Source organism: Schistocerca serialis, chromosome 1, assembly GCF_023864345.2.
Source record: "Schistocerca serialis cubense isolate TAMUIC-IGC-003099 chromosome 1, iqSchSeri2.2, whole genome shotgun sequence".
NCBI lineage: Eukaryota > Metazoa > Arthropoda > Insecta > Orthoptera > Acrididae > Schistocerca > Schistocerca serialis.
The window spans coordinates 1,090,275,457-1,090,296,660 of NC_064638.1; the positions used below are offsets into that span (position 1 = coordinate 1,090,275,457).

At 40.5% G+C, this 21,204-nt stretch overlaps 1 protein-coding gene across 1 annotated transcript in view; it reads left to right on the forward strand.

Moving 5' to 3' along the window:
• LOC126455580 (short transient receptor potential channel 4-like) overlaps nt 1-21,204 on the forward strand; it is a 274,268-nt gene that overhangs the window by 66,147 nt on the left and 186,917 nt on the right. The window lies entirely within an intron of this gene.

Here is a 21,204-nt window from a genome sequence, read left to right on the forward strand (position 1 = left end):
CAAGCAGTGGGCGAATAAGTGTATTGTAACCTACTTCCTTTGTTTTCGGATTGCATTTCCTTAGGATTCTTCCAGTGAATCTCAGTCTGGCATCTGCTTTACCGACGACCAACTTTATATGATCATTCCATTTTAAATCAATCATAAAGCCTACTCCCAGATAATTTATGAAATTAACTGTTTTCGGTTGCTGACCTGCTATATTGTTGCTAAATGATAAAGGATCTTTCTTTCTATGTATTCGCAGCGCATTACACTTGTCTACATTGAGATTCAATTGCCATTCCCTGCACCATGCGTCAATTCGTTGCAGATCCTCCTGGATTTCAGTACAATTTTCTATTGTTACAACCTCTCGATACACCACAGCATCACCTGCAAAAAGCTTCAGTGAACTTCCGATGTTATCTACAAGGTCAGTTATGTATATTGTGAATAGCAACGGTCCTACGACACTCCCCTGCGACACACCTGAAATCACTCTTACTTCGGAAGACTTCCCTCCATTGAGAATGACATGCTGCGTTCTGTTATCTAGGAACTCTTCAATCCAATCACACAATTGGTCTGATAGTGCATATGCTCTTACTTCGTTCATTAAACGACTGTGGGGAACTGTATCCCGCTAATTTTCAACATCCTTCTACAGACAGCATCTCAGACGCTTCGATTCTCTTATTTTTCGGTTTTGCAACAGACTACGATTCACTTGCATACGATTCGGTGTTCCAAACGTGCATTCTCAGAACTTTCTTCCTCATATTAGCCTTAGGACAAATATAAGGGCAGTCAGGTGAAAACCTGACAGGTGGAAAAAAGTACAAGCGTTGATCCTTCAATTTTGCAAACAGACATCATTGTTTATTCTCATAGAAATTTACGCCGTTGGAAGGAAAAAACTTAGCTCTATTTTTCTACATAGTCACCTCTTTTTGTATGCATTTTTGTAGACGGTGCTCCAATTTCTGTATCGCCATGTCGCAGAAATCCGCCGCCAGCCCGTTAAGGAAGCGTTTCACATCTTCTTTGACTTCATCGTCGCTCTAGAAGCGTTGGCCACCCAAGAGTTCCTTTAAGTTGGGGAACAAGTGACGATCCCTAGGCGCGCGGTTCGGACTGTAAGGTGCGTGGAGCATGACAGTACAACCAAATTTTGTCAGAAGTTCCTGGGTTTAGCGGGAGACGTGAGGTCGGGCTTTATTGCGAGGCACCGTTACACCTTCTGTCAGTCGTCCTCTCCGGCGGTTCTGGACAATTCGCCTGAGTTTTCGTAGTGATTTGATTGTTGCCCCAGGTTCCACGAAATAGATCACCAGTATCCCCTTACGATCCCAAAACCCAGTGGCCATTACTTCGCCAGCATAAAGTCTGGATATTTCTTTTGTTTCGGGAGAGAAGTGAAACACCTACGTTTCGATTCCGGTAACAATGGAGTCCAACAATTCTTCCCTATCTTCTTGACACTTTTGAGGAAACTGGCGAGCACAGTGAAGGCGTTTCTCCTTGTGTTCTGCTGTCAGCATACGCGATGCCCATCGAGCATAACAGTTGTGATACCACAATTTTTCCGTCAACGCTCTTTCAACTGTATCTCAAGAAGTCCCAGGAATCCAAGCAACATGTTCAAGGACGCTGATCCTCCTGTTTTAAAGCACTTCGCGTCGGACCATCTCGATAACTGCCTCCGAAACTGAACGTCTTCCACTCCGTTCTTCATCGTGGTCCTCTTCCCGACCGTCGCTAAACTCCCTGCACAATTTTCGGACGTGTTGAATGGACATACACTTGTTACCATACACTTGTGCCAACTGACGATGAATATCCACGGCTAGAGTTTCTTCGCGTACAAAAAACGAATTACGGAACGAATCTCGCACTTGGTGGGATCAACAATGGGCACCTCCACCGGGGGACGGCGGCTCAGCCAATGCTGAGCTGCTACGCTTAGCTGCGGCCGGGCGAAATCGAGAGTGCGGGAACGGGCGCGCACGGCAGTGTTGACGGATTTCGTCAGTACCTTCCCGCGCGGCTGGAGCTCTTTGGGAGGCTTACTTCTGGATCAACTCTCGTACGTAAACTGTTTATTTTTTCAAAATTAATCACCATAACTGTTAATACATCTATTCCACCGCGAGACAAGAAGGTTGTTTCGAGTACTCTGCGAAGTTTCGATGGGAAGCCCTTACACATCCTCCGTTAAGTCCCTATCTCTCTCATGCGATTTCCATATTTTTGGTACCCTGAAGAAAGACCATCGTGGCCGTTGGTTTGCTTCGAATGAAGAGATACACGCCTGGTTTAATATTTTTTTTGTGGTATTCAAAAAATTTAAAAACATCTCTCACACCGGCCTCATTTAGCTTCACTGATCAGGATAGTAAAACCATGCGTATGTTAAGGGAATTTTCATTCACAAAGCAGGCTTATCACATTCACACAGTTCAATACTGTTCTATCCTGATTAAATTGAGCTTAACTTAAATTCCATAAGGCAGTGAAGCAATTTCGAAGTCTCGGCGCGACGAAAATTGTCAGTCGATCTCCTGAAAACATTTGTAATAATTATTAACTTTCGGTGATCACATGGGGAAGACCGGAGATCTGCTGGTAAGACCGTGTTAGCCTATTTATTTGAAGTAACTGGATATCTTGAGCATACAAAACGGCAGGTTCGTCCAGTGTAAATCAGACGTTCCCCACTGATCCCGTGCAACACAGCGTAGTAAGCAGACACTGTCAATAATAATCAGTTAAATAATACGCGAACACACTTACTTTAGTGTAGTTCATGTATTAAATTCCTTCTCATACAGAATCTCATCAAGATGGCGCCTAGCTCAACAATACATACATATACATCCTCCTTCTTTCACGGCTAATCGGCAAGATCTCCTTCATTCCTTTTCATAAAAGAAAACATAGATAGCAGAGAAGCTATTCCATGGAGTAAATGGACGCTCCAAGGAATAATAGGGCTTGAAACTACTTTGCATTGATAATCATCGTATATTAAAGTTTAGGAATCGGTAAGATAAGAAGAGATATTATGAGATATGTACTGAGTTATATAATTTATAAAATTTTTGAAAATATCGCGGAGAGACCGCTGCAAGAGACATTACACCGCCCCTCGCAGCGAGCAAAGTTGATATGTATCCACTTTGCGAGCTGACTATTGGCTTAGCTAACTCGTTAGAATTTGTGAAACATACGTTCCTATAAATTTTAAGAAGTTAGTAAGATTTTTTGATTACAAGAACTGAAAGAGATTTGGTATAGGTAACACCGATCTTCGTTACCTAGCTACCTAGTTGTTGCTTTCACGTGCACTGGGGCATACCCGCATCCCACGTACACAACCAGGGAAGATGGACTTATATTGTTGTTAATCAGATCTACCTATTCAGGAACTGGCCTTCACAGGGAAACCCCGGAAAACCTGGAGGCTTAGACCCCAACTAGGTATCATAGATGATAGGAAAGACAGAATAATTTAGAAATTTGAGAGATATTCTAGAATTCATAGGAAAGATAAAACCTGTCTCATAGCCAAAAAAAAATCTTTACACATGCAATTTTTTGCAATCTTCTGAAAAATTTTCTTCATCGATGTCTTGCTCAACTACGGTGTAACTGATCGAACGGTAACATGGGACACGGCACGGAGGACAGGCGTCGCATTGGCGTACCAGAGGAGACGTAACGGATTTGAGAGACAACCTCAGGAACAGATACTCAGGATTGTGGCATGAAACAATTGAAATTCGTCTAAGGAATGGTCAACTATTAAAGATTCCTGGAAGAGAAGGGTTAGTCGAATTGCTCCAGACTCATTTTGAACTCAAAAATGGACCTGATCCATCCAATCTTCCAACTGAGGAATGGGAAAATCCATTCGTCTTATACTTTCCACACCTAGGTGTCTTAATCGATACTGTAGTTGCACAATATCACAACTCCAGATCGGAAAACAATTTTGAAAACATGGATAATTTCATCCATCTTCTCGAGTGAGCCGAAAGGTTCTAATCCTGGTTTAAATTTTTTTTTATTTTTTTGTTTCGTTGGCTTTTCCAGGTGGAAGTAGATCTGAATCTTTTCTAATTTGGTTTCAAGTACGAATGTGGATAGCATGTCAGAATATTAAAAACTTTATTATTTGAGACAATTTCCAAAAAAAAAAATTATATCTTATTCATACATGATTACAATGAAATTTTGCTGAAAGAGAATGTTTACTTAAGTCTTGCTGCATGACCTCTCCAGCTGAAATTAATCTTTGTTAGTAGTGACTGACGATCAAATTTTTTTTCTTTTATACTCCGACTGCCGTATTTTCTCATGAACATATATGAATGCAATGTCACAATAAACAAATCTAATTGGAAAATGACACATTATTATAAATTCAATGAAGAACTTTCTTATTAACTCTAATTTTATAAACACACACTACGCTAGTTAATTAAATTCTCTTGAATAGAATTTAGCTCGCGCAAAAAAAAAAAAAAAAATAAAAAAATAAAACAAACAGCGAGTCTTTATGTCTGTGGACAGTTGCTATTTCACACGCACAAGCTTCTTTGGTGATCATCGCGTAGACAGATAATCCGTAAGTCTTCACAGCAGCAATAGCTACAGTTCCACTTACTTTTCTAAATATTCCTATATCATCACAGAAGCAATCGCTTACTGTTCATTAAACTATCACAGATGCTTGGCATGCTGTCATTTAACCTATCACAGTAGCTGAGGCATACTGTCCTTCGCACTTCAATTTTTTTTTCAACACCCAAATACAGACTTTTCAATTAATTTGAAACACTTTCCTTAAAAGTACCTCTTTATGTCTACATGGGGAAATAATCCTTTTATTCGTCCAGAATCCGGATATGCTAATAAATACGCACCAGGATTCGGTATATCAACTATTATATACGGACCTGTATAAATTAGATTCCATTTTCTGATGGTCTTCTTCAACCTTGATGACTTGATGTGTCTTCTTAAAAAAAATTTCTGTCCGATATTGAAAGTCTGAATTCGTTTGATGTTTCTATCATGGATTTCCTTTCGCTGTCTTGCTTTCTCCGTAATATTAATGAGAGCATTGCGAATTTTTTCTTCCCATGACATTTTGGTGTCCTCGAGTTTAGGCAAGTTGTCTACCCAAAAGTTTCTTTCGTTATCTCTGAACATCAGTTCATTCGGGGTAAAGTTTGTAGAACTATGTGGTAAATTATTATAAATCTGCTCAAACTCGGTCACATAGTTTATCCAGGTAGTTTGATTATCATGACAGTACGTTCTCATGAATCTGTTTAGTTCTCGGAAAACCCGTTCAATTAAATTCCCTTGTGGATGGAAGCAAGATGTAAATATCTGTTTTATTCCTAGTTGTGATACTAATTTTCTCCATAAATATCCAGCAAATATCTTCGCATTGTCAGAGATTATAGATTTTGGAATCCCTGCATGAGGAATGTAGTCATTTACAAACTTAATTGCGGCAGCTCTTGCAGTTGCTGATTTTATAGGATATACTTTAACATATTTTGTAAACACATCACAGAATCCAATAATGTACTTAACACCACCTCTGGCTCTAGGAAGTGGTCCACAAATATCACATGATGTAAGTGATATTGGTGCTTCAGGTATTATTGAGTGAAGCGCAATTTTCTTTCCCTTGTTGTCCGGCTTAGCCTGTTGACAGAGAACACATTTCTGTATGACTTTGTGCACTTTTCGCCTTATATTTGGGAAGTAACAATAATATCTAATCTTATTAGCACACTTTACAACACCAACATGACTCCAGGTCAAATGTGTAAACCAGATTAATCGTTCTTCATATTCTTCGGGTATGCAGACACACCACTTTGGATTCTCAGCCTTCCCAGATTTAAAAAATAAAATATTTTCACAAGCCGGTAATATTCCAAATTGACCGTAGGATTTTGTTGATTGAATTGTCGTATTATAGCATTCCATCGCCGATCCTTCTTCTGAAGCTGAGCCATTGTCTTAGATAAATGAATATAATATAACTTGTAATTATTTTCTTGAAGAAGAAGCACCGGAAATTCTGCCTTATTATTTACATCCATTTCAGGTGTTATTCCTTCAGGAGATCTTGACAACGCGTCAGCTATAATATTTTCTTTACCGGCTACATGAATAATTTGAAACTGATATTCTTGCAGCACCAGCGTCCACCTTGACAAGCGAGGATGCAGCAACTTACAAGTTTGTAAAAAGGCTAGTGATTGGTGGTCACAATAAACGGTTATTTTTTAGCCATATACATAATAATTAAACGTTTTCAAAGACCAAATAACTGCTAAAGCTTCCAATTCCGTAGTGGTATATGCTCTTTCACAGGTGGATAAAACTCTGCTAGCAAATGCAAGTGGACAAAAGGTTTTTACACCATCGATGTACCTAATTTGAAATAAACAAGATCCTAATCCCACATCTGATGAATCAGTGGCTAAACAGAATCCGACATTCATATCAGGGTGGTATAATAACAGAGCATTTATCAGTTGATCCTTAATTTCACAAAAAGCCTTTTCACAATCATTAGACCATTGCCATGGTACATCTTTCCTCAGGAGCCGGTTTAGTGCTTCAGAGTTCATTGCTTGAGTTTTAATGAATCGACGAAAAAATGAAGCCAAGCCTATAAAGCCTTTCAGTTGTCTTCTGTTTCTTGGAGTTGGAAAATGTTTTATCGCACTAATCTTCGCTTCTGTTGGAAGAATGCCTTTTCCATTAATCATATGTCCTAAGAACTTAATTCTCTGTAGAGAAAATTGGGATTTTTTTAGATTTGCAGTTATACCAGTTTTTTGAACACAGCAAAAATCCTCATAATAAGTTGTACATGTTCCTCCCTAGTTTTAGAGGCAATTAATAAATCGTCCACAAAAATTGTTATTCGACTACGTAGTTCTGGTCCAAGGGCATAGTCCAACGCAGAAATAAAAACTCCAGAGCTGATATTGAGACCGAACGGAACGACCTTGAACTGATAGCTTCTCCCTCCATATATAAAAGCAGTATATTTTATTGAGTCCTTGTCTAACTGGACTTGCCAGAACGAACTTTTCAAATCAATACTGGTTAAACAGGATACATCTTGAAATTTCTGTATTAACTCATCGATGTTCTCCGGATGTGTGCGCACAGGTACTATAATTTTGTTAATTTCCCTTGCATCTAATACCAATCGAACTTTTCCTCCTGGCTTTGGTACAACAAGCAACGGAGAACAATATGGGCTGTTCGACGGTTCAATAAGATTCCAGTTCAACATTTTTTGTATCTCTTCCTGAACTGGTTGTTTTAATCGCCAGGGAATGGGATAGTGTGTGCGGCAAAATGTCTTACGGGGGTTAATCTGAATGTACAAACATATCCTCTAATAATTCCGGGCTTTTCATCGAAAACTGACTCATATTCTGTTAATATATTGAATAATTGTTCCCTCTGACTATCCGTTAGGCAATCTGACTCAGCAATTTTCTGTTCGACTGTTTGTCTGAAATCCTCTACTTGAATTGACTTGATCGGTAGTCGGTACATATTATTATTTTCAGCACAAATCAACTGCACAGCAGCACCACGGAAATATCGCTCATACACTGCCTCCTTTCTCAGTGAGATCAGTGTAACAAATTGATCTTCGATTTTAAAATGCGCCTTTCCTTCTACCAAGTCCAACTTGCAATTGCAGGCTTGCAAAGTTCCAATGCCATGAATACAATCTACTAACAACTTTTCCACTACAAGGAATGTGCATTGTTTAGCTACATTTCCCAATTTTATCTCTATAAGCGTTTGTATCTTGACGTTCCGGGATTTTGCTCCCACTGCACCTATAACTCGGCAATTTTGTACTGGTAGAACAGGGATTTTCTTAATTTTACTAATTCTGCGAAACAAAGTTCCGGATACTACGTCTGTAGATGAAGCTGCGTCCAATACAACATTGATTAAAATTCCTCCCACTTCTGTGATGTTCTCAGACACAGGAACCCTTTTATCTTCGACTACACAGGCCTCTAAGTCTCTCGTCAATTCATCTGTCACTAAACCGCCCTCATTATATCTCAACATTGCCACGGAATTAATTTCGTTTAAAACGGGTTTGCCCCTTTTGTATTCCCCGGCCGACCTTACGGAGCATAAAGCGGCCCCCTTCCGTTTAAATGTCGATTATTATTTCCTCTTGTATCATCTACTACTTCTGTTATGATTGATTGTTATTGATGACTGGTTGTGTTATTTGCTTCAAATCGAGGGTCAGAATTTCTGTACACATTATTATTGTTTGAAAACTGCTGGTTCTGATAATCTCTTGCATTTACAAACATTGGGTTGTATCTGCGACCTGTTCGATTGTCTCTGAATCTGCCCCTCGCAGCACTGTTATTGAAATTTCCATTTCCGTTGCAATTGTTTCCATTGAATCTCTGACTATTCCTAGTACAATAATTATTAAATCCGCTTCCGTTCCGGTTTGCGTTTGGCGCCTCAATCGCTCTCCTCTGCATAACCGGTTGTCTTGGCCGATGTTCATCTTCCTCGATCATATCTATAGTGTCAAGCGTAGTCATGAAAGAGTCAAGGTCACGCTCATTAATATACAGCATTCTATTTCTGATGCTGGCCAGAAGTCGAGATTTTGATATGCCAATCACGTCTTGTAGAGGCATAGGCTTATCCCAATACCGCAATTTGTTTATATATTTCTCAAAGTATTTCTTTAAAGACCCACGTGAAACGGAAATAGGTTCCGGGTATAATACCTCCTGCCTTAAACGTTCTTGTACTCCCTCGGACCAGTATTTGGATAAAAATGCTCGTTCAAAATCTTCATATGTGTCCCAAGTTGATATCAGATGCCCATATAGCTCCTGACCCCTGAATATAACCGGTCACGAAACTAACCTTTTGCCACTCACTCCAATTTTTTGGCAATACTCCCCTAAAACTTCTTATAAACACTACGGGATGAACATTTTTCTTGTCTGGGTTGTAGATCTGGAATTGGCGTTGTTTCAGAATTTTCTCCTCAGTATTGCTTTTACAATTACAGTCATTATGACTACCCTCATAGTGTTGTGATTGATGTTGATTGCAAAAACGAACGTGTGCATTAATGTCCCTTTCTGTACTTACAGTCATTATGACTACCCTCATAGTGTTGTGATTGATGTTGATTGCAAAAACGAACGTGTGCATTAATGTCCCTTTCCGTACTTGATCGGTTAAATAATGTAGCTTCATTGATAGATCTTGTTATGGGTTCATTTTCTTGCGTGGAACGCGAATCTTCTCGAGCTTGCGTGGAACGCGAATCTTCTCGAGATAGGTTTAAACATCTCTCAATGTTTTCTTTCCATTGTTTAAATTCTTCGCCTAGTTGTTCTTTGGCTTCTCGCAAACCTTTATTAAATAAACTTTTTTTTTTTTTTTTTCGTCAGAGCTCCCCATCATAGATTGTATACATGCTCTGACCGGATGTTCAATATTGTCTGAACAAATGCTTTGCCTTTCCAAACTTAACTGCGAGAATTTTCCCGCGAGAATGTTTACCTTATGATCAACCTCGTCTTGTCACACCTTTATGTTATTTGTGGATTTATCCGAATTTTGGATGTCCTTCGGAATCTTGTCTTGTGATTGTCTCAAATCTTGCATATCTACTGACATCTCATTTACTTGTTGCTTGCTGGCCGTGGTGGTCTAGCGGTTCTAGGCGCTCATTCCGGAACCGCGCGACTGCTAAGGTCGCAGGTTCAAATCCTGCCTCGGGCATGGATGTGTGTGATGTCCTTAGATTAGTTAGGTTTAAGTAGTTCTAAGTTCTAGGGGACTGATGACCACAGATGTTAAGTCCATAGTGAACTTGTTGCTTTAATTCATCTTGCACTTCAACTAATACCGGAATTACCGCCATAGAACATTGCATCTGTTCTTGTGCTTGAACTATCTGTGGGATTGACTCGACCTGCTCTTTAATAGTATCAAACTTAGTGGCAACATACTCGATTAGCTCTAGGCGTAACTAATTCGCATTTTCATTACACTGCTGAGTGACTTGCTCAATTTGAGCAGCTAATTTTAATTCTGTCTTTTCATTCTGAATTTTCAATTCTTCCGCAGTTTTATTTAATTTGTCATCAAGTTTCTTAAAACTCTCTACTAATTTATCATTTAATTCCGCTTGATTAGCATCTAACTGCTCATTCAACTTCGTTTTATTAGCTAGTAATTGCTCCTGGACTTTCATTGATAGGCTGCTAATTGTTCCACTTTCACTTGATTGGCTGCTAATTGTTCATTCATTTCCCTTTTAGTCTCTATTTGCGCTTTAGTTAAGTCTGTTACATTTTTGGCTAACAGTGTTAACTGCTGAATGATTACAGTCAATGGGTTTATTTCGTCCTGCTCAGATGACATCGAAACACTTAAGCTTTGCTGTGGGGCCTGATTAATGCTGCCGCTAGGCACTACTTCAGTTAAGCTAGCGTCTAATGTTTCACTAACCTCAGAAACAGCTGAGGGCTGTTGTGATCCGCTCTGCTGTTGCATTGCCATTTTATAAGCCGCCCTAGTAAGAACCATTAATACACAGAACAACAAATATATAAAGCCACTCACATATGAGTTAATAATGTCACTGACCTAAACTTTGCGTAATACTCACCTATAATAAACACTTCCTATCTAAAGTTCAACCCAACAGTCACTCAATCAATCTGATTCAAACCGATAGACATTTAAATAGTTATTCTAAATTTCTATCTACAAAAATTTAATTGTATATTGTCTGGCCTGAACGACGTTCTCGTAGGTTGTGGCGAAATTGTGACTTCTGGAACAGGCCTCGTCTTCTTTTCTCTCGTGCACATGCAACATAAAATTCACACAATGTTTAAGTAATGCTCAAAAATGTGTCCTGTCACGGTCGCCAAATTTAATATTTTTTTTGTGGTATTCAAAAAATTTAAAAACATCTCTCACACCGGCCTCATTTAGCTTCACTGATTAGGATAGTAAAACCATGCGTATGTTAAGGGAATTTTCATTCACAAAGCAGGCTTATCACATTCACACAGTTCAATACTGTTCTATCCTGATTAAATTGAGCTTAACTTAAATTCCATAAGGCAGTGAAGCAATTTCGAAGTCTCGGCGCGACGAGAATTGTCAGTCGATCTCCTGAAAACATTTGTAATAATTATTAACTTTCGGTGATCACATGGGAAGACCGGAGATCTGCTGGTAAGACCGTGTTAGCCTGTTTATTTGAAGTAACTGGATATCTTGAGCATACAAAACGGCAGGTTCGTCCAGTGTAAATCAGACGTTCCCCACTGATCCCGTGCAACACAGCGTAGTAAGCAGACACTGTCAATAATAATCAGTTAAATAATACGCGAACACACTTACTTTAGTGTAGTTCATGTATTAAATTCCTTCTCATACAGAATCTCATCAAGATGGCGCCTAGCTCAACAATACATACATATACATCCTCCTTCTTTCACGGCTAATCGGCAAGATCTCCTTCATTCCTTTTCATAAGAGAAAACATAGATAGCAGAGCAGCTATTCGATGGAGTAAATGGACGCTCCAAGGAATAACAGGGCTTGAAACTACTTTGCATTGATAATCATCGTATATTAAAGTTTAGGAATCGGTAAGATAAGAAGAGATATTTCGAGATATGTACTGAGTTTATAATTTATAAAATTTCTGAAAATATTGCGGAGAGACCGCTGCAAGAGACATTACGCTGGGAACAATTAGGTTTCGTAGGCAACCGCCAACATTTTTCCATGAAGACAGTGACCATCTTGTCTCACAGAAGGATAAATGTATTAACAGCTACGTCGACTATTTTTGAAATAATGAACAGATTCCAGAATGAGATTTTCACTCTGCACCGGAGTGTGCGCTGATATGAAACTTACTGGCAGATTAAAACTGTGTGCCGGACCGAGACTTTGCCTTTCGCGGGCAAGTGCTCCACCAATTGAGCTACCCAAGCACGACTTACGCCCTGTCGTCTCAGCTTTACTTCCGCCAGTACCTCGTCTACTACCTTCCAAACTTTACACAAGCTCTCCTGCGAACCTTCTGTAAGTTTGGAAGGTAGGAGACGAGGTACTGGCAGAAGTAAAGCTGTGAGGACGCGTCGTGAGTCGTGCTTGGGTAGCTGAGACTGTAGAGCACCTGCCTTCGAAAGGCACAGGTCCCTAGTTCCAGTCTCGGCCCGGCACACAGTTTTAATCTGCCAGTAAGTTTTAAATGAACAGTTTACTTAATTTGTTTCCATCTGTCTCATTTTCAAAAGATTCATAACCTAAAGCTGTATTTGGTTCTTTTATTGTACTACTGGTTTCAGTTAGAAGCCACCATCTGCTAGAAACTCGCAGAAAATACCTTACATATCACGAAAATGGCAACATGGGAATGCAGGCTGCTACTGATGCATTCATTAACAAAAATACGTAAATCATCTTCAAATTGAAAAATAAAATTACAGGGAATTAGAAACCGACGAGATTGTGTGGATTTCTAATACCCTATTTGCGTAATATGTAAAGTGTTTTTGTTCGAGTTTCGTACCAGATGATGGTTTGTAACTGAAACTGGTAGTACAATAAAAGAACCAAATACAGCTACGTGCTATGAATTTTATGAAACATATTTGCGCTGTTGACAAGCGCCTTAAAAAATGTGTCATTGCCCCTTATACTCGTACACTACAGGGTGACAATTATTGATCTATATGAAATAAAATCGTTACAAATTCTGAACGGTTTGCTTTAAGACGCCCAAACTGCACGGCCGACCGCAGGGCATGATGAGAATTAGCATGCACTGTATGGTTTGATTTAGCGACGAAGTCCACTATCATTTCGATGGGTTCGTCAATAAGCGAAATTGGGTCATTTGGGGGACTGAGAATCCGCACCTCGCGATCAAGAATTCTCTTCATCCTCAACGGGTGTCCAGACACGGAATCACGGGTGCGATATTCCTTGATGGCACGCTGACTAAGATGATTTCATCCCCATTATCCAAAGTGACCCTGATTTCGACAAGCTGTGGTTCATGCGAGACGGAGCTCGACCCCATCGAAGCAGGAGAGTGTTTGATGTCCTGGAGGAGCACTTTGGGAACCCCATTCTGGCTCTTAGGCATCCAGAATCCACTGGCATGGGCCTCGATTGGCAGCCATATTCTCTGGATCTGAACACATGCGGCCCCTTTTTATGGGGCTCTATTAAAGACAGCAATAACACCAAAGCCGTTGCTGAGCTGAAAACAGCCATTCAGAAGGTCATCGACAGCATCGATATTCCGACACTTCAGCGGGTTATGCAGAATTTTGGCATCGTCGCCAATGATGGCAGGCAAATCGAACATATCCTAACCTAGATCTGAATATCTGTGGCGACGTTTTCACGTTGAATAAAGTGTGTGCACGCCTTAGTTTTCGATATAGTTCAATAATTATCGCTCTATATGTAGGAACGACCTGCTAACCCGAAAACTGCTTTGTTCTTCATTATTTTGTATTAAGCTTTCTGTCTTTTTCTTTCTGAATCATGCCATAGCACTTTGGCAAAGAGCTATAGTCTGTTCATGATTACTTTAGGATTGACATTTCTGCAGCAACACGTGGAGACGTACAACAGAGCCGCCATGTGCCGCATAGAACATCTTACGTTTCTAGAATGTGCGCTGATATGAAACTTCCTGGCAGCTTAAAACTGTGTACCGGGCCGAGACTCCAAATCGGGACCTTTGCCTTTCGCGGGCAAGTGCTCTACCGACTTGAGCACTTGCCCGCGAAAGGCAAAGGTCTTGAGTTCGAGTCTCGGCCCGGCACACAGTTTTAATCTGCCAGGAAGTTTCATCTTACATTTCATTCAACTCGCTAGAACTGGCAAACTATTCTATGCACAAAGATGGAATTCACATCAGTATGTTCTGGAAAATGTGCGATATGTTTTCATTTTAATTTTATTTGTGGTAAAATTTTAAGACGATATACGAAACATTTATGAAAATTCGTTTACTGACTACGTTACCAAATTTTCGACGTGCGTAAACTTTTTTGCTATTGGTCTAGTGTACACATGACGCAAAAGAAAATTCGAAAAATATTGCATTTTCATTTGCTCAAATACGGTACTCTGTCGAAGATCTCTAACACGAGATAATTTAAGTTGAATGTCATGTATGACGCTGCTCTCGCACGTGAAGACCTCAAAGCTTGCCCGTTTGGATTCATTGAGTGAACCAGAGCGATAGGATTATAGTTAACCCTTTACTGCGTTTTCTAATCAAACTTTCTACTTATTTGTAAGACTAAAAAAAATTATGTCTTTTGATCGAAGTGAAGAAACGTATCAGTTTGGAAGAAAATATAATAGTGAGGCGAAATACCCTATTTCAATATAGCAACAATTACAAAGCAAACAGTGAGATGGATTTTTTGTGTCCTATTAAAACTGAGCTCCTAGGCTGAACTTCATGTGGAAAAATTTGCTTATAACGCCTTCTTATTAATAGTCATAATTTACGATTAGCTTCATTCTGGCACGCTTTTTTCCATGATGCGCTCCGTACTATTAACGACTGCAAATAGCTTTTTATTGCTGCTTGCAACGAAACCCTTAATTTTTGTGCATAAAAATACTATTAGGTAATGGTAGTGAGAAGATGGCAGCGTAATCACTGTATCCCCTTATGTTCTTACGACCTCGTCGATTTCGTATACGGGGCATCGCGGTTTGTGGAGAGATGTTAGATCAATAATCTCTACCTTTTAAAGATTATCGTGCACTTCTACATTGTGGCGCTGAAGTCATTCAGTAATCTCCTCCTTTCATTTTGGCATGAATGGCGCCTTGTCAACAACAAAACAATGTTTGGGAGAATTACGAAGAACAGTCGTTGACAGTATAAGAACACAACACGCAGACACTTCCTTCTGTCTTACTTCGTACGGTAATTCCTTGATCAAGACAGCGACAACAAAAATTTCCACTGAATAACATTTGACGAACTTGTTTCCGACATTTTTCATTGTCATACAACAAAATAGTAGTAATAAAATATATATTATTAACCCCACAACTGAAAAAAATGAGAACAAATAAAATCTGCGAGTGCAACCGTAGAGTAAATATCTCAGGAGTGAGCATTCACATGCGCAGAACAGATTTTGTGTTGTCAACATACATTGCCGGCCTGGTCACATGTTCTCAGGACGTCGTGCGTTTGTCCGTATAGCGCCCTGTATATTTCGAATGGCACTACATCCATAGTACAGACGGATTCTTTTCGTACGTGTCGTAGATTATTTATATATGTTGCGCAGACATTTTAACAGTATCCATTTGATACCGGGAAACCAGCTACGTAACTTATAAGGGCAAGTGATATTGCATTCTGCTTCTTTGCGATAGGTGTCACAGATCAGATGCACTCGATTTTTGGTAGTTTTCGTTATGATACGGCACTTTATAGTATCACAGAGCCTGACGTACATTTTGCAGTGATAGTCTTGCAAAACGACTTGACAGTACGCTAGTACTTTATCAAGTGTCCGAAAAACACCGAATTTGCCACACATTAGCGATTATATCCCTGCTAATTCGTACTTTTTTCTGCTATTTCTGCGTATTTATTTTCTCGTTTTTGCGACCTAAAGCACAATTTTTCTTACTGGTGACACTTTGAAGTGTTTATTTAACGCATTGTACGTACTTGCTCCCAGTTTATTAAATAGATAGTAGACTGAGTAAGAAAGGGGGGGGGGGGGAGGGGGGAAGGCGATCGGAGAATAAATGTACCGTAAAGCAAATACACTTGGTCATGTAACAGTCAACCCATATAACTCCATTGAGGGAAGTGGAAGGTGACACAAATGAAAGAGTTTGAGGACATGTTTCCTAATATTTTACGCTTCTTAATCAAATGGTGAAGAAAATAAATTGAATGTAAAATACACCAAAGAAGATGAATGTGTACTTTGATTAGCTACACTAATGTGTTTTTTATTTGATTTGTGCAGAAAATGTATTTAAGCTGAATGCAGAAATTGGTAATAGGTGCTATGGAAAATTAAAAATGGTTGGTATAGCATCTACCTTCAGCCACACATGTCCAAATATTTCTCTGTCTAAACATTCGTCTTCAAAGTGTTTTGAACGTACTTTGGAATATTTTGTGGGGACAAAATCACTCCTTCTTATTTTCTGGACCCACATCTTTACTCGTTGTTCATCCTTCGGTAAACTAAAATATAAATCACACATAATCATTCTCCATGTCCTAGACACACTTAACGTGGTCTCCTACTGTAACTTTATAGTAAACAAAAAGGTTTGGGCACACATATTATACGAAGACAATTACAGACTCCCACTCTATTGAATTTATCTGTCCCCCGTCTTTCAAATCTATATACATAATCGACAAGTCACTGATAAATGCATGGAGGATAGAATTTGCTGAAACAACTAACCATTCCCTTTCCTGATCCACTAGCAAATTTACGAGAGGAAGCGATTGTTTTTAAGCTTTTGTACGAGACGTAATAATTATTACATAGTCATAATATCGTAGAAAATAGCTCTACAGAATCAAGTCATAATTATTATGCGTCTCGAAATTTTTAAACATAGTACCCATGAAAAGTTACTATCCCTCCTTTCACATATTTTTCTTTGCATCCGTAGCAACAACAGTAATTCACCATCGCTATTACACTATCAACAAACGGTGAAAACACAACAAAAACTCTTGATATTATAAACTTCAAACTCTGCGGAAAGCACACATGCACAGCGAAGTCTCGAAAACACGTGACAATCCTGATTTAATGTTGACAACATGCGCAGAACGCAATGCTCACTCCAGAGATATTTACTCTATGAGTGCAACAAACGATCCCGCAGAACATCAAGTCGCCAAGAACCGAATAAAAACAATTGACTCAGTCGGTTGTTGGAAAACACTCGACTTATTCTGTTATAGTCTTACATTTCAGTTGAATTATTCATTCAGTCTTTCGAAAGGGAGCAACCAAATAAAAACAGTCTATTAGGTCGGTTGTAATTTTGCGTATCGGTTGGAATAGTCATTCATTCTTATGGGTAAAACTAGTCTGTGGCCGCAACCGAATGAAAATAGTCGTATCTGCTGGATTATTATTCAACTATTTCTTTCATGTGAAACCAGTTTGTGGGAGCAATCGAATGAAAACAGTCGATGCAGTCTGGTACATTCAATTCAGAGCGAAAACATTTCATTGTTTTGCCATTGTTAAATCATTATTGTTGGCTACATCGTGTTATCGCTGTCGTCACTGTTATTGTATTTGCTTTCTATTGAGTGCTAATAACCATCGTTTAATTCAGTTTTTCGTCTATTTTTATGAACAGGTGTTTTCTTAATAGTGGACTCTGTGTATAGATCAAAAAGCCGAAACACGCAGTAGCGTTGAAATGGAAGAAATTATACGACTGGATAAAAAGTTATCTTGAAGGTAAATTCAATGCAATGTACAGTATCCACAAGGATGATTCATATTACGAAACTATTTTAATAAGAGAAATTAAAAGAAAATTAACGAATGTTGACAAATATTTCTCACAAAAAATACTTGCAACAAGGGACAGCACATGCCGTAAGATCAACTGATGGAGACACTAAAGAGTTTATAAAAATGTATCTTATACCCCTTGCTGTTCACGTCGTCCCAGCATTTACCTAAATATAATTATCGGTGATGGCTGCAACGGCCGGGAAGAAAGAGATACAGCTTAAATAGATTTTAATAAAAACGTAGTTGTTCATCTATTTAAACATAAATCTATAAGTACCACCAATTATTATCCTTTTAAGACCAACCAAAAATCTATATGTGATGCCAGAAGTAAGAAAAATTTGTATTCAAGTAAATACATACATAAATTCGGAAATATTACTGCATTTTTAGAAATACGCTTCTATTCACGTTTCTTGAAATGAGATACATTATTTGCCTCAAAAAAGTTGTCAACTCTAGTCATGGCTCGTGTACAAAGGCAGAAAATTATGCAGATTAAATCACTCAAATCCGGAGACTGAGTGAAAACATTCATGTAACTGCCGCAGCTGTCGGAGACTTACGTCAGTCGGTTGTTTCACATAAGTGAAACCACTCAAACGCGGAGAGCTAGTGAAAACATTCTTATAGTTGGCATGGCTGCCGAGAAATCGAAAAGATGTTCCGCCTGATACAAGACAGTATTTGTTTCTTTTACTTTTCCCAAATACGTTTCAGCACTTTTTGTGCTATCTGCTGCGGGATTTTGTATTTTTCGTACTGTAGATTATTATAACATGGTAACATTTCAGTTTCAGCTTAGAGTTATTTATGCAGGGTGATTCCGTGATGCTGTTACAAGCTTTCAGGAATGCTGGAGAAGTGTAAATCTATCATTTGAGGTATGGAACACCGGTACAGAAACAATTTAGTCGGAAGTTACAAGCGAAAATCGTTCTAGTGTCTATAACAGTGGACCTCTCATGCTGCAATCTCTTTGCTTTCCAAATTATTGGAGGAGGTATTATGGACCGAAGCAAGAAAAAAAATTTGTAGTAAATATGGGCTCTAAATTGCATATCTGAATAGCTACGAGCAGTTGTTCAGTAGAAGATTTATGTTTCACAGTAGCGAAGATGAACAACTGCTCATAGGTCTTAAGATATGTACTTTACAGCTCACGTCTACTAGACTCTTTTTCTTGTTTTAGTCCGTACTACCTCCTCCCAAAATATGGAAAGCAAAGAATTTGCAGTAGAAGAGGTCCACTGTCAGAAGTATGAGAACGATTTTCCCTTATAACTTTCGAGTCGGTCGTTTCCGGACGGTGGCCACTTACCTCGAACTGATACATTATCCTTCTCCATCATCCCTGAAAGTTTGTAAATCATCACGGAATCACCTCTGTATACATACAGGGTGCTCTAAAACTCCCCTTACAAACTTCTATGTCTTGTAAGGGGACTGAGTAGAAAATATTTGGAATCCGAACCCATATCCGGAAATTACCGCTTCCGTGCTACAGCCGTTTGAAAATATGTTAGCTAGGCAGGTATGCAACAGGGTAGTCATGGTGGAGGGTGCTTACGTCAGATCGGCTGATATCATTTGATTTCTGTCCTACCATTCTGACCTGGTTCGAGCTTCATTCACTTGTCTGTGAGTGTTAGAGCAACATGATTGAGAACACGTTCGTAGAATTCACCGATATTATCCTTCTGTATGCTGAAGCTCACGGGAGTGGAAGAACTGCTCGTCACCTTTACCAAGATCGTTCTCCACGACGCCCGACTCCACGGCATACCCTTTTCGCCACAATTACGCAACGGCTTCGAGAAAGGCGTGACTGTGGTGCTCGAAGGACACGCCGCACATCCGAATTGGATGAGACCGTAGTGCATCATGCTAAAGAGAACAATATCATTCGTAGGTACGACATGTGCAACTAACATAGAGCTCGCCACAACGAAACTTACTTGTAGTGGATCAGAATGTTAGCCCTCCTTTGAAAAGGACACAAAAAGTTTAACTGTAAACAACAGTGTTAGTGAAAAGCGATTAAATTTCCTCTTTGTTTCTTTGGTTGTTAACGAATGGAGTTGTAAAACAAGTGATGTGCTGGACCACGCCTAATAAACTGCTTGTAAAAGTGGCCGCGTCACCAATTTGTTTTCAAATACACTCCTGGAAATTGAAATAAGAACACCGTGAATTCATTGTCCCAGGAAGGGGAAACTTTATTGACACATTCCTGGGGTCAGATACATCACATGATCACACTGACAGAACCACAGGCACATAGACACAGGCAACAGAGCATGCACAATGTCGGCACTAGTACAGTGTATATCCACCTTTCGCAGCAATGCAGGCTGCTATTCTCCCATGGAGACGATCGTAGAGATGCTGGATGTAGTCCTGTGGAACGGCTTGCCATGCCATTTCCACCTGGCGCCTCAGTTGGACTAGCGTTCGTGCTGGACGTGCAGACCGCGTGAGACGACGCTTCATCCAGTCCCAAACATGCTCAATGGGGGACAGATCCGGAGATCTTGCTGGCCAGGGTAGTTGACTTACACCTTCTAGAGCACGTTGGGTGGCACGGGATACATGCGGACGTGCATTGTCCTGTTGGAACAGCAAGTTCCCTTGCCGGTCTAGGAATGGTAGAACGATGGGTTCGATGACGGTTTGGATGTACCGTGCACTATTCAGTGTCCCCTCGACGATCACCAGTGGTGTACGGCCAGTGTAGGAAATCGCTCCCCACACCATGATGCCGGGTGTTGGCCCTGTGTGCCTCGGTCGTATGCAGTCCTGATTGTGGCGCTCACCTGCACGGCGCCAAACACGCATACGACCATCATTGGCACCAAGGCAGAAGCGACTCTCATCGCTGAAGACGACACGTCTCCATTCGTCCCTCCATTCACGCCTGTCGCGACACCACTGGAGGCGGGGTGCACGATGTTGGGGCGTGAGCGGAAGACGGCCTAACGGTGTGCGGGACCGTAGCCCAGCTTCATGGAGACGGTTGTGAATGGTCCTCGCCGATACCCCAGGAGCAACAGTGTCCCTAATTTGCTGGGAAGTGGCGGTGCGGTCCCCTACGGCACTGCGTAGGATCCTACGGTCTTGGCGTGCATCCGTGCGTCGCTGCGGTCCGGTCCCAGGTCGACGGGCACGTGCACCTTCCGCCGACCACTGGCGACAACATCGATGTACTGTGGAGACCTCACGCCCCACGTGTTGAGCAATTCGGCGGTACGTCCACCCGGCCTCCCGCATGCCCACTATACGCCCTCGCTCAAAGTCCGTCAACTGCACATACGGTTCACGTCCACGCTGTCGCGGCATGCTACCAGTGTTAAAGACTGCGATGGAGCTCCGTATGCCACGGCAAACTGGCTGACACTGACGGCGGCGGTGCACAAATGCTGCGCAGCTAGCGCCATTCGACGGCCAACACCGCGGTTCCTGGTGTGTCCGCTGTGCCGTGCGTGTGATCATTGCTTGTACAGCCCTCTCGCAGTGTCCGGAGCAAGTATGGTGGGTCTGACACACCGGTGTCAAT